Raw genomic sequence first — 13,589 nt, 5'->3', positions numbered from 1 at the left:
AAAAAAAAAAAAGGAACACACAGACGAACATCACTTCCCTTCTAGTAGTGGATCAGGCATCCTATCTCGCCAGCTGCAACTCTTCCCTACCTCACAGGGCTTTGTCATTTATAAAGATGATTCTGCAAAGGGTTTTCTGTATTGGAATTATGACTAGTTTCAAATTTTGATCTCATTTAAAAGCAGCCTGAGCAGTTCAGCTTCCTCATTCCTCTCACTTGCATTTAACTCTTGAATTTTCTGTTAGAAGTATCTAGACTGTTAACTCAGATGTGCCCTAGTTTATCTCGAAAACCTCCTGGAGACCTTGAGGATGTTCACTGTGAATTGAAGAAGCAGAAATGCTAAACAAATCATCTTTTCCAAATTTTAGTTATTCACTCTGAAAAGAAAGTCCCATAAAATACGCTCTTCTCTCAACTCTGCACTTTTCACTACCTTTACTCTTGTGGTAGAGCATTTTACTGTTTCCTTAGCAGGTTTCGTGGTCTGAGTAAGGCTCAGAGTTTCAGTATAAGGGACACAAAACAAACCCCCAAACCCACAACCCTAAAAGCCATACTTCTTTCCTTTAAAAGGACAAAAATCGCTCAGTCTCCTATAAATCTTTTGTTTTGCATGTCATCGGTACGTTTTATGTTCTTCGTTGCTCCTCAGTACAGCAGAGAGAAAATATTAAGATGCTACTATTAATTTACACTGATTAAGTAATCCGTATGTCTATAAAATGAACAACCTGCCACTTCAGCCTGCGTTCCTCGTCACTCAAAGTAGTTGGTCAATGCGAATTAYCCACTTTATCCTGTTCGCCTTCTCYGGTTCCTGGGAGTCCTGTCCCCTCCTGCCCATGGAGGCTGTTCTCGGTCAAGAGCCAAATGGCTGAATTGGTCATTTCCTGTTTCTAATTTTGCATTGAGGGCACTTCCTCCTTGTTATTTTATAAAGCTCCTGAAGACTCTGTAGGACCATCTGAACTATGTAAATAYGACATCAGATATGAACGACTGTGCAATAACCATAACAAAGGGTAGGTTTAATATCCTCACACGACTGTTAACGGCTTGTTGACTATGTATCAGAGACACTATGGGACAGCATAACRCAGTGTTTCTTCTGCTTTCAGAAGAACAAGACAATGTTGTCTGTCCAATGGTGTTTTGCTCTTTAAAGCRATTTATATTTAAAAAGCTATTGCCCGAGGAAGAGAATATACTGCATAATACCCAATATATTAAATTTCACAAGAAAAAGGCCAACATGGTAACATGSAGAGTGATTCCCTCCAGTCCTTTTGCAGAGATGAGGTTGTATATTGCTTCCCATGGCTGAGCCAGCTACTTAATAGATGGCTTGTTTTTACCAAGCAGCTTGGTTCTGTAGCAAAACTTAATTTTCCACAGCACCCTCCTCTCCTGTCTGCTGGTGCCGCTCATCACAGAAGGAGCCACACAGAATAGGACTGCCACTTACAGAGAGGAAAGGACAACTCTAGTTGGTGGACTTYGTTTATACAAGGGCTCTCCTCTCCTCTCCTGCCATTGCCCACAAGGAAGAGAGAGAGAGAAATACTTTCAATAGTCTGAACCTTCAGATTCATCTGAGCCACTTTCCAGAGTATCTCTGTAAGGGTTAGTGATTTATTTTTTCTCAAAATGGGACTGGAGACTCCCATGTAGTCTTCAGGCTGGGGCTTATGAAAAATCACCAGATCCCACCCAGCTTGACCAAACTGCAAGAGCTGGCATGTCTCATAGACCAAGCACAGAGGTACTGTATGGTAGATGCCCTATTAATTATTTTTATGAGTTTCTTAGACCTAGGACTTACAAAGGGACCCATTCTTATACCATGTGTGTATGTCTCACTCTAGAAACTATGCAACTCCAGAACAATATCCGTTACAATTACCAAAAACTCAAGCTATATTTTTCAGCACAGGAGCTTGCACACAAAAGCTTGAAATTCTAGCAAATCTGTTCCACTAGACCTCTTACGGTTTGCTGAATCAGGCTGCCAAGTATGTGGGCTCAGAGCTCCAGCTACAGTGAAGAGAAGGGACACCATATGYCATCACTGTAAATATTATTCTGTGATTATCATACAGCCTCTTGGGAGCTAATACTTTTAAAGCAGCACTTTCGAAAAGAATTGCAAATACATTTGCAGATAGAAGCCCAGTGATAGTTGATCAAACTGGTTAACTAGGCACCTACATAAGCGTAATTATGGATGTAGCAATTGTATCCCATGCTCAGTCCCATTTGAAACATGGCTAAATATGGGAAGCAGAATAGATCAGAAAGTCCATTGAAACATCACTGCTTTTGCTAAAAGAAAATGTGAATTCTGCCAAACATGCTTTCCAYGAGAAAGTTTTAATTTTGACAGCAGCTTTTGATTTCCCATCACAAAAAATAAAATTTCTAGGTCCAGGATGTGCTAACCAAAATCACGAAAAGTGGTCATAACAAAAATCACAGTGTCTCATTTCAACCTCATTTTCCAGTAATCTTTTTAGTCCTATTGTCTCATGGGAGTGGTAATTCAAGTGCTGCAAGCCCCCCTTCTCCTTCCTCTTTGGCTCCTGGGCCAGAGCACATTTTCCACAGCGCACCACAGTATTCTTTATATTTGGCCTCCTGCAGCTCATAATGGAAAGAGTCATCTGAATGGGGAGTGCCAGCCCTGGAGGAGAGCAGATCAYGAGAACCACAGCTTCCATGAGTCACTGTGGTAGGTTCATGGGACACTGAAGATCAGGCCAGCAACTTTCAACATTTCCCATTTAAAAATTCCTTTTTGTCCCCATTCAGGAAGAAAATTCTGAAGCTTTTTTTTTGTGATACAAATACAGGTTTTTTGACCATCTCTCAACATAAAAAAAATACGCTTATTGCATGGCCTGTCTCCTAGCCTCTTTGAAGCCTCTGATTTCTCCAACTAACTCCATCAGCCCTGTACCATATGTATCTGTGATAAAATTACTGCTTTCTTTATTTTACAATATACTAGCAGCGTAGCATCTGGCAGTGTGGTTTGGGGTTTTTTTTTGTTTGTTTTGTTTTGACTGGAAAGAAGCTYCCCAAATACCCCAGTTAAATCTAAAAATGTCTTTAATCAGCATTTTTTAAACTTATGAACACAGGGCTGGAGAGGATTTCCTGACTCATCAAGTCAGGAGGCAATATGGACCTGCAGACAGGTGGTTGTCCCATGGTGACACCACRCTAAAAGAGAACAGGCATCTCTTCCTCATCGCAAAGCCCTGTCAAGCACTTTGGGGAGCTGCTGGGGAAAGGTCAAAGGAGCCCAAGCTGAGACCCATCGATGGTTAGAGGTATTTTGAAAGGGGACAGGGCTCCAGTCYTTTCATTGTGCCCAGCACCCTTTCCTGCAGGTCACAGAAAGCTCGCTGACTTCCATGCGTGAAGGGATTGTGTCCTCTTCCTTTTTATCATTCGTTGTTGCGAATACCCTGTCAGTGAAATGCACATTTCAACAGCAAGTCTCTCATAGCTCTCCTTATCTTTAATTTCCTTCCACAGTCTATTTTGTGAAGCCTTTCCTTTGCTGGCATTTTTTTTTTCCTTCTCATTTCAGCTAAAATGGCCAGATCAGGATCAAAACTTTTCACAAGTTTGAGAGCGAGCCTGGAGGCAGAAAATGTCATGCAGGCCAAAGGAGCGATGCCCGCTGGGACAATAAATGGGCTWGCCCTTCGCATTCAGTCTAGGCCAGACCCCACTGTAGCACCATGCTCTATGAAAAATGCACTTTTTTTTTTTCTTTTTAATTATCCAGTTTAATCATGCCCTGTTAGCAAAAGCTTAACCCAAAGCCCAGTAGGTAGGGTGCTCTCCTTCAGATTAGGCACACATAGCAGGAACAGTAGCACTCACTCAGTTCACCATGAATTTCATCAGAAGGTGCCCACTGGGGAAGAATGAAATGCCTCATTTCTGCTGAAATACTTCTCGTGAAGGTCAGGGCAGAAGCCATCTCCCACCCCGGCTTCAGGSCTGCCTTCTTCCCTGCGGGGCCACCAGTCGCTGAGGGACAGATACAGAGCAAATTTTCCGTTCCTGGATTAATTCCCCTCACACCCCACAGTGGAGATGTGGGAGAGGGGAGGAGGAGGAGGAAGAGCAGGAWGGGCTGTGCCAGCGTGAGCCTCGGCTGTGTTACAGCGAGGGTGGCATTACTGCACCGTGGCAGGAAAACGTTGCGGAGAGGGGAAGGTTAAAGTCAGACTGACTTTCTCCTCAGCTTGGTTGCCTCATGAGACATCCTTTGCCAATGTCTCCAGAGCACATTTTTCAGTTCATAGGAAACTTAAAAAAAAAAAAAGTTTCAGGCCAATTGGACTAAATTCAAATTCATATTTTCATTAAAAATCCTAACTAAAAATCCTCACGAACTGGAAATCCTCCTTCTCAGCCAGCTTTGAGAAAACCTAGTCAAACAGTTTGAACAACCYATACGTTATTTACTCTAACAGCATATATACTTTTCCTACTTACAACTACTTACAARTAACAAGTACATTCACAGAAACTGGGACCGATTCATGCACGACCTGTAGAAAAGTGGGATGAGAGGGGAGAGTTGGGGAGAACACGCAAGGGAGATTAGTCTGCGAAAAGTCTGATTYTCGCTCCTGTTGCTGCAGCTGAAACACTTGCTTATGAACGTGTGCATGCACGTTCTCCTGCGTCACACCAGGTTTGTCAYGCAAACCTTCACCATCCATGGGAGCTTATCCAGAGGAGGCAACGTAGCTCCTATTTCAGGCCGCAGGGAGAGCCCCCYGTAATAGCGCAGTGTATAATGGGTTTCATTGCACTTGGGAACCAAAGAATTTGACCTCTGGGCAAAATAACATGAAGTAAAAAATGCACTGAGATCACAGTCAGGTTGAGCTAGCAGTCCAGGTGGCTAGGGAGCGCTCTGCAAGTTGTTCGTGTGACCTTACTTTAGCTTCACAGTGATCAGTCTTTCCAATCTGAATAAAACATATCAGTATTCTAAATTTAGGGAAGGAAAAGGGAAAATTAGTTAAGGGTAGTCTCATCCCTAAACATTTAAAAGTTACAAATTGGAAATCATATATTTGAAGAATTATCTGAAAAYCATGAGACAAAAAAGAAAAAAAAAATCTGGATCTTTTTTCCTGGGGTTTGTGGTTGGCTTTAGAATGCCCTTGGGTCATATTCTCAAGCTTCTTCATAATCTGAGGACTAGAAACTTACTTTTATAGAAACAAAAATTGAGATTCTCACCTAATTCAGTGTCTCTGGGAGTGGGAACTTAAAGAAAAAACATCAGATATCATGAGACTTGTGATAAAAATCACAGAATTTGCCAACACTGAATTAATCACAAGTTACGAAGTGATAGCACTTGTTCTAGCTGAATAGCAAAAACAAACAGACATAAACCTKATTCACAAATATTTTGCAAGACTGCCAAACTCCAGTTGGCTGTGAGTAATACTATTCATTATTTCAGAATATTCATATAGCCAGTAGGTATTTCTGGAAATCCTTGAGAATCCTGCATTTTCCATCATGCCAGCATGATTAATTTGTATTGAAAGCTTGTTACTTGCCAATTATCCATTTACTGTTTAAAAATCTGAGTCAGACAGTCAGCACCCAAAACCAATATCATGCTGTATGTTTAGATATCAAAGAAACATAATGAATATTCAAAAGAGAAAGTTTGCAATCAAACCATAGGCTGAAATTTATGCACCAAAACTATTTAGCAAGAAAGTAGGAATAATTAATACCTTTGCAAAGACCCAGACCAGTTGCAAGAGAATTTTTATCACMAAAAGGGCATTACTTTCATAAAAAATATTATTTAATATGAATGTTCAGATGATCACAAGATGTTAGTTCTAATTACAGACAAATAAATAGGGATTCTCTTCTAGCCAGAAAATAAAAAGATCTTTAGTTTCCATTGCAGATATCAGATTKCCAGTTTAGTTCAGCTCATATAAATGGATGAAGAAGACGCACTTCTTAGTCAGTCTGCTTTAGTTTCTCTTTGCAAACTTCCCAGTAGAGCTAGATTTGTAGTTCACTGTAAATCCGAAGTAAACAACATGCTGTATGATTTATATACCAGTTATCGTTCAGCCAAAGTCTGGCGTTTCATTGATATGCCTGTTATTTAGATGTATTCAGAACCCTTCCAATGCATATGTGTTTCTCTCTTGCAGTGACTGTATTCTCAAAAGAGATGCAAGAGCCAGATCTTTTATATTCCCCAAGGTTAAAGGAAAAAGTGAGATGTCCTTTGCTTTTTCAACTCCTTACCCATATAGAATAATTCATCTGCTGATATTCATAAGGTGACTTCTACCAGCAAATGTAAAGATGTCAGAAGGAGAATTTTTAAGCACATATGTAATTGTTTATGATTGGTATCTGCTTTTATTTAGCATACCTGCTAGCGCTCTCTTTCTGCTGCTAGCCTGCAAGGATCTTTTTTGACCAAGAAATCTGCTCTTTAGGGAACGACATTTCATGTTCTTTCACTCTTTGCAAGCTCTGCCATAATAGAATCAATGCATCAAATCAATCCAGCAAAGCAGCCAAATGGTCTAATAGTAAAGCAAGGAGACTGAGACATTTTCTAACAGAAATTTTGGCAGGAAGGAATTAATGTGTGTTTGCCTATTTCCTATGCTTTTCATTCCCTTAATAAACAGTGTGGGAGAAGTGAGGCACAGAGTGCCTTGTGTGCTCCCCTATCATATTTTTTAATTCTATTTTAAAAGTCTCAACAAGAATACCCTCTGAGATTTTGAAACCACATTTCTGCTGGGAAGTCCTCTGGAATAATAAATTATTTAAACACATTTGTTGCAGCTCTGTATGCCTTGCCTTCCCTTGTGATGTGCAGCCACCACGACAAAGGATACAGGATGCCGCCAGAGCACCCCGCTCCTCCTCCCACTCATTCCCACCATCGAAACGCGGCTCATACCCCAGCAGGCCTGCCCGCGCCTCGGCACAGCCATACACGGGCACTTTTAAGTCCAGCTACCCACTTGGAGAAGGGATCCCAAACGGGCCCTGGTTGTGCCCCCCCAAGTTTGCCACTTGCCTTCACCACCAATGCACTGCAGGAAAGGAGGGTCTCCTCATCCACCCCCAAAAGCACCCCCCTCCGCCCCAGCCCCTAGAGCAACGCTCCCTCCAGACGGCGGCATGCAGTGGAGCTTGCTGATCCCTCTCTCAGTCTGATACAGGAGGCACGATGCTGACAAGCAATCTGCAAGCTGTGTTGACTATCCAATTTAAGGATGTTTGGGGAGTGATACAGGGTAAAGATCTGAAAGGCACGATAAAGTCAATCCCCTGCCCTCGAACTCGAGCCGTGCAGGCAAAGCCTCTCTGGGTTGTGCTCTCAGCACCCTCTAGGGGCTCATACACCTCACAGCATAAGTGGAGGCCCCAGGATTTGCTCTGCTCAGGAGCCAGGATTGCAGGCGCCAAGCGGGGTGGAAAAGCCGGCAGCTTTCCCAAAGGGCTCTGCTTGTACACCCTGGCTCAGCACTCAGGCCCGCACGTTCTCTCGCAAGGCAGCAAAGCTACTGTGTGTGTGCAAAGGGAGGAGAAACGTCAAGCTTTACCTGCAAGTCAGAGATTGGGTTGTGGTGAAAAAAAAAAACAATGTTGAGCACAAAAGGGCAGCGTGCATGCCTCGTGCAGCTGTGCAGCTGTCACAGAGCTGCCTCCTTGAGTTATGGCTCATAATTTTCTCGAGAAGTTCTCACGGTTCATGACCCAGGAGTTCCCAAACATATGATTTAATCGGGCATTAGTCAACGTCGAATTTTTCCTTTCCCAGTGCTTATTTTGATCTATACCTCATTCTCAGCATCTCCCCACAGTTCAAGGGAGGCACAAGGCGCCTTGATGCAGGGTGAGGAACAGAACAGGGAAAACTAGACCAGATCATCTTCCAGTGAACAGATGCCACCAAAGTGGCATTTGCCTTCATCTCTCTTAATCSTCTGCTTCCAGTGAGTGGGCTGCAGTCCCAAATATCCTCTGCCACATACTGTACTTTCTCATCTGCTTGCAACCACAACTGAACAAAACTTCTGTTCTTATTTACAGTGGACCTTAGTGCACTTTGCACATACCTCCTCATACGACTTAACTCTTACTACTCAGACAATTGGGCCCGGAACTGACAAATCCCACAAAAAGGGTGGGATAAAGTAATGCCTTATAGAAATAAAGACTAGGTATGTTACTGGCTGCACGAAAGCCATGAGGGCTTATTGACAGCAGCCACTCGGTATCACCATGCTCCCTTTTCTTCACGGTAAAAATGATTTGAATGATGATTTTATTTGGAAAACAGTTGCATTCATGCATTCATGTAATACTCTGCTTACTATTCATTGGTTATTATTCTCTCCGCCAAAAATGTAGGCAACAACCAAAGAGCGGAAGCAAAACCACATGCCAGATATTTTTCAAGAGATAATACAGCATAGCTGTGTACTGATTCATTCTTGCTAAGAACAAGCCTTTACACAGTTTAGGCCACAAATCACTTATCACAAAGAGCAACTAACACACAGAATGGGTAGTCTGCAAACAAAGCATAAATTGAAATCCCATCCACCCAACCTGTCTGGCAAAAAGCTGCAGAAAACAGGATGCCTTGTCTGAATGAATTGAGAAGAGAATAGAGTCTTGAATTAGGGAACAAGTATTTTAACAACTTGACCAGATCTCTAAAGTATGGTCTTTGCTTTCCCTGAACTTGCAAGACTGGATAGGCAATCCCAGTTGCAGGCAGAGACAGAAGAAGCTATTCTGAATTCAAGTCTTTTTCTTCCCTTTCCCCATAGCTGCTTCATGCAGACATGAGAGGACTACTAGGCGGTAGTAATCTGTCTGCTTGCAGTGTAACTCATATAGTCCTGATACATATCAGGCTAATCAGCCTTGAGTTAGTTCAACACTGCAACAGAGTGATCAGCTTTCCTCCTTTTCCATTCATTCATTCCATAATCATGTATTGATTAGAGAGAGATGAGCATGTGGTTAGTCAGAATAACTTCCACACCAAACACTAAGCTCAGTTCAGGCATTTACACTACCGTACTTTGTCCCTTGGCCAAACAGCCATCCAGACGCAGAACTGTGAAAGATGCTGCTGGCAAAGAAGTGACATTAAGTTCCTATTCGACAGTCCAGATGCATATGGGAAATTATAACGAGCCAACAGAAATAAGAGAAAGCTCACCCCACATCTTCCATCCTTCCAAAATCCTTACTACAACAGAAATCTTCTACAGGATCACTGTAGCTTACAGTATTCTTCTAAATATGATTCTATAATGGGTAAAAATGAACCTGTAATACCCAATAAATATGTAGATGGAGAACTGTGTTGCTGCCTTGTAGATCTGTATCATTTAAGCAATAGCTCTGTCTACTCTCTGTGGAAATGTACATTGATTCTATCAAGTACAGCATTTTCTATCTGATAAGACTCTATGGTACACATGATAATCCCCTTGGCCAGAAACAGTTCAAGTATTAAACTACCTTCCTGTTAAACATGACAAACAAGAAGCTTGAGCAGAAATTACATATAGATACTTTGACATAGATTTTAATGCTCTGTGACATTCAGATCATATTATGATTTTTTTTTTTTTTTTGGTAGGATGCCATGGCTTTGGACAGCTTAATGAGCTGATGGCCTCCTGTAAGACTTATGAAGATGAGTTCATCTTTGGCAAGAAGGGTTTGGGGATCTCTTGCATMTGCTTGTTATTATAAAATATTCCACTAGATTCCCAGGAATATCCATGTTCTTGTATAGGTAAAAATGACAGTTGGAAAGTCATCTGATAGACATGATCACAATCAAAAAATAGGTCTCAGGAGATATGCAAGTTTGTATGGCTGCTCTACAGAATGGCAGACAATCAATAACTGAAAAGATGGGCATTCAGGGCCTTCAGTGTTAGCAGTGAATCCTGTTTTAGAAAGATTTGTCTAGATATATTCTTGGCCATGACTATGGTCAGAAATCTCAATCATGCGAGTTTTCTGTCAAGGAACTGTCGGGTAAAGTCAACACCACTTGTTAGAATACTTGGCTGAGGTCTCTCCAAGAACATCATGCAGAAGGCCTCAGACAGCTTGGATGGGCTCTTCATAGCACGGAGTAAACTCACTGTAGGTGAAAGGACTGGCAGTCAATACCTCAAGCTGTCTAGATCCATGCAGCTGACATCTCCATGCCTTTTTTTTTCCTCTGGCCTGCTGCAGTAGAAGAGGAGAAAGAGAAAGAAAGAGCTGCCTGTCACTCCTTCCAGAAGAGTAAAACTGATATCAATAAAGCAACAGGCTKCAGCTAAGCCAGGATCGCTGCTGTGGAAGCTGGAGATCTAGTGTAAGCTGAAGTGAGGTATGTGACTAGCAGGGAGTATAGTCTTGTCTGGCCCTAGAAAACAAAACATGAGATGTGAATAGTTCTGATAGATAACTGCAGATGTTGCACCACAGATGGTTGTGGATGTGACAACATAACATGCATTTTTCTTCTGCTGTGGTAAAAATTATACATCTCTTCATTAAAATAAAAGTCTGCTCTTTTTCCTAATGATCCTGCCAGAAACATGTAGTCTGGGGATATATAGCATGCTTTTAGATTAGCGTATTCATCAGCWGGTGATCAACTATCACAACAAATCCTTGATGAGGACTTTTGACAAAGGTGATATCCTGGGACATATCTAGGAATGTCCTAAATGCTACATGTGATCTCTGCTGGCTGGCTCTAGAGTGTTCTTGTCCTAGTAGAGTGTCCTAGTAARTACTAGAATAGGCAGTTTTGGTTAAGCTTAGGTTATCTGGTCCTTAGTGYACTGGTTTCACTCAGCTCTCCCAAAGCAAAATCACAATCATCAATATCATGTRAGAACTGAGACATTTCCTTCTGATTCCCTCATCTGAGCCCACGACTCACCACATATTACCTTCCCTAGCAGAAGAATCACACACACCATATATTAATAAAAACAGAGGAAGCGGAAAGACATAACAAGAAAACTGTACCGAACTCTTCATTCTGTCTGATATATAGAAATAAAACTTGACATACAGAATAACTGCAATGAGCATATGATTTATTGATTATAACATGTCATATGACAAAGTTCTTAGATATTAGTGGCCTAATAAAGCAATATAATGTTTGATATGTGTTTATCCATGTGGTAAATAGATAGCACATTTGATACCTGTAACAACTGTAACAGGAGAAAGGGCTACAATATCAAAATTCTGAGAGCAGCAGTGGCAGAATTTGGTACTAATTCCATCTCTCAGGAAAYAAGAAAACACATTACTCTCCAGTAAAATTCAAATATCTGGTGAATTAAAAGATTATTAGTGACAACATTATAGTACTGCATTCCTTTCCCCATGCCTTCTGTGGGAGAGGAAGGCATGCATTAGAGAATTCCCACTGAACTTCTGCAGCATCTGAATGCAAAAGAGCCTCAAAACCAAAAATTCCATTTTAAAGAGAAGCCGAGGCTATGATATCATTTATGATGCAAGGTGAAACAGCTTTTCAGGCYGAAAATCCACAATGCAAAGTCCAAGGCAGATCACCCCAACACATCACCATGTTCTCAGTTATTATATCCATCTGAGGCTTGGGTGACCCTCAAGAGCTGATTCTAGCAAAACAAGGGTGAGAACATTAGTAGCTACCTTCCAAGAAAGTATCCTAAAAGTAGAACTATTGGCATTGCAAGACAAAGATATCTGTCACAAAGTTGAAAACTCTATCACGAAATAGGATAATCTTCTAGACAGAGATATTTGGAGCTTTTTGGCAAAAGCGAATGTTATAAAAAAATTCCCAGCCCTAGTGGCTGTCCCCTGTGACAGGCCAAGTGTTCTAGGTATTAGCTGGGTAATACTGAATGATTTTTCCAATTMAGAACTCAGCCATAAATCTCTGGCTACACATACACACTGGGACTGAAGTCATCTGCCTGTCTTCAATGACCAAATATTCAACATGGTCCTCTCTCCAGTCCTTATCTTCATATACCTAAATTGTTTGAGATTAAGGACTACTCTGACACTTCATTAAAAAAAAAAAAGCATTCTCCTGTGTGAATTATATAATAATACAAACATGACACAACAGCAATTAAAGCCTACTCATGCTAAGCAAGCATGGCAAAGTTGGGAAGCTGGCACATCAAAGCTGAGTGGTACCTTACTTGGCATCTTCACCTATTTTAGCAAGGAGGAAACCCAGTCAACGKGATCAAGTTTTCCAGAATTTGGTCATGAAACAGTTGGGGCCAGACTGCAGAAAYGTGCTTCCTCTTACAGACCATTTATTTGCGTAAGAAATCCCTTTGAGACTGAAGGTGTCTCAGTCTAGTTCTATTCTTCTGCATACTCGCAAAACCCTCTAACCTAAGGGCTAATTTTGTGGTTTTACTCTCTCTAAGTACCACTTCTCAACATTATGGGAAGACAGCAACACCTCTCCTCAGCAACTGCAAATTAGCAGTAGAAGATTCTCTTTTACTGAAAAGCACAGTCTACATGTTGTTTTACTAAAATATTTATGTGCATCTCTGTTGCAGTTCCTTCAGCTAGGAGCAAAACACTAGTTAAAGCGCTGGGAAACTGCCACATGCTCCTGCAACTATATGTTGCACATAAAATAATTCAAACACACTATTAGAGTGTGTAACTTAGCTCATATGTAGTTAGAATGTGCAAAGTTTGCCAAGTGGCTGCATCCCACTGGAAAATCAAGTTTTATATGCCAGTTCAATAAAACCTGGAAATCTTCTGCAATACACGAAGAAATGTTAGACAAAGTTGAAATTGTGTAAAACCAAAGGTAACTGTAAATTACAGGYGGAGTGTGAAGGACCATTCCTCATCTGCCAAAATTCATATAAGCAGTTGCCAATTTGGGGACAGAGAGAGAAACATACCATAATAAAGTAAAACTTTGTACAACTCCAAGTACAAGCTTCCAGAGCCAAATTTTGGCAGAAGAAACTTGAAAACAAAATCGGCTTCGGCCCTGTGCCATCTCTCACCGGTTTAAATCTGCAGTAGCCAGGAGCTACACTGGTGCAAAAGAAAACAAATCACAGGTGATTTGATGGKGCAGAGGGCTGGTAACTGGTATACTTCTTTATTAGCATTCACCGGAGCTTGCAGTTGGGACTTCGCACGTTGCCAATCTGCTGAGCTTCCCATTCATTCTTAGAAAACACCATTTTGTTGGCCATGAGCTGCATACTCTACTGCTCTGTGTGTGCGTGTGTGTAAATCCAGCCCTAATGAGACTAACCGTTCTCTGCTTCTGCCCTGCTGATGACAATCCAGATGTTCTTGGTGAGAASAGTAACAGCCTTGTGGTTATTGTTGTGTGATACAGGTGCAGACCACTGGGTGTTACCAGTCCCATCCCCAAGGGACAGATGCCAACATTGCAAAACCCATGCATGGATGCTACTAATTATCAAGCTTGCTTCTGCTTTCAGCAGA

The sequence above is a fragment of the Rhea americana genome, unplaced genomic scaffold, assembly GCF_003343005.1.
Source record: "Rhea americana isolate MKP2758 unplaced genomic scaffold, rheAme1 scaffold_62, whole genome shotgun sequence".
Taxonomy (NCBI): domain Eukaryota; kingdom Metazoa; phylum Chordata; class Aves; order Rheiformes; family Rheidae; genus Rhea; species Rhea americana.
The sequence above is the reverse complement of the archived record's forward strand: the minus strand, read 5'-3'. Positions refer to the sequence as shown.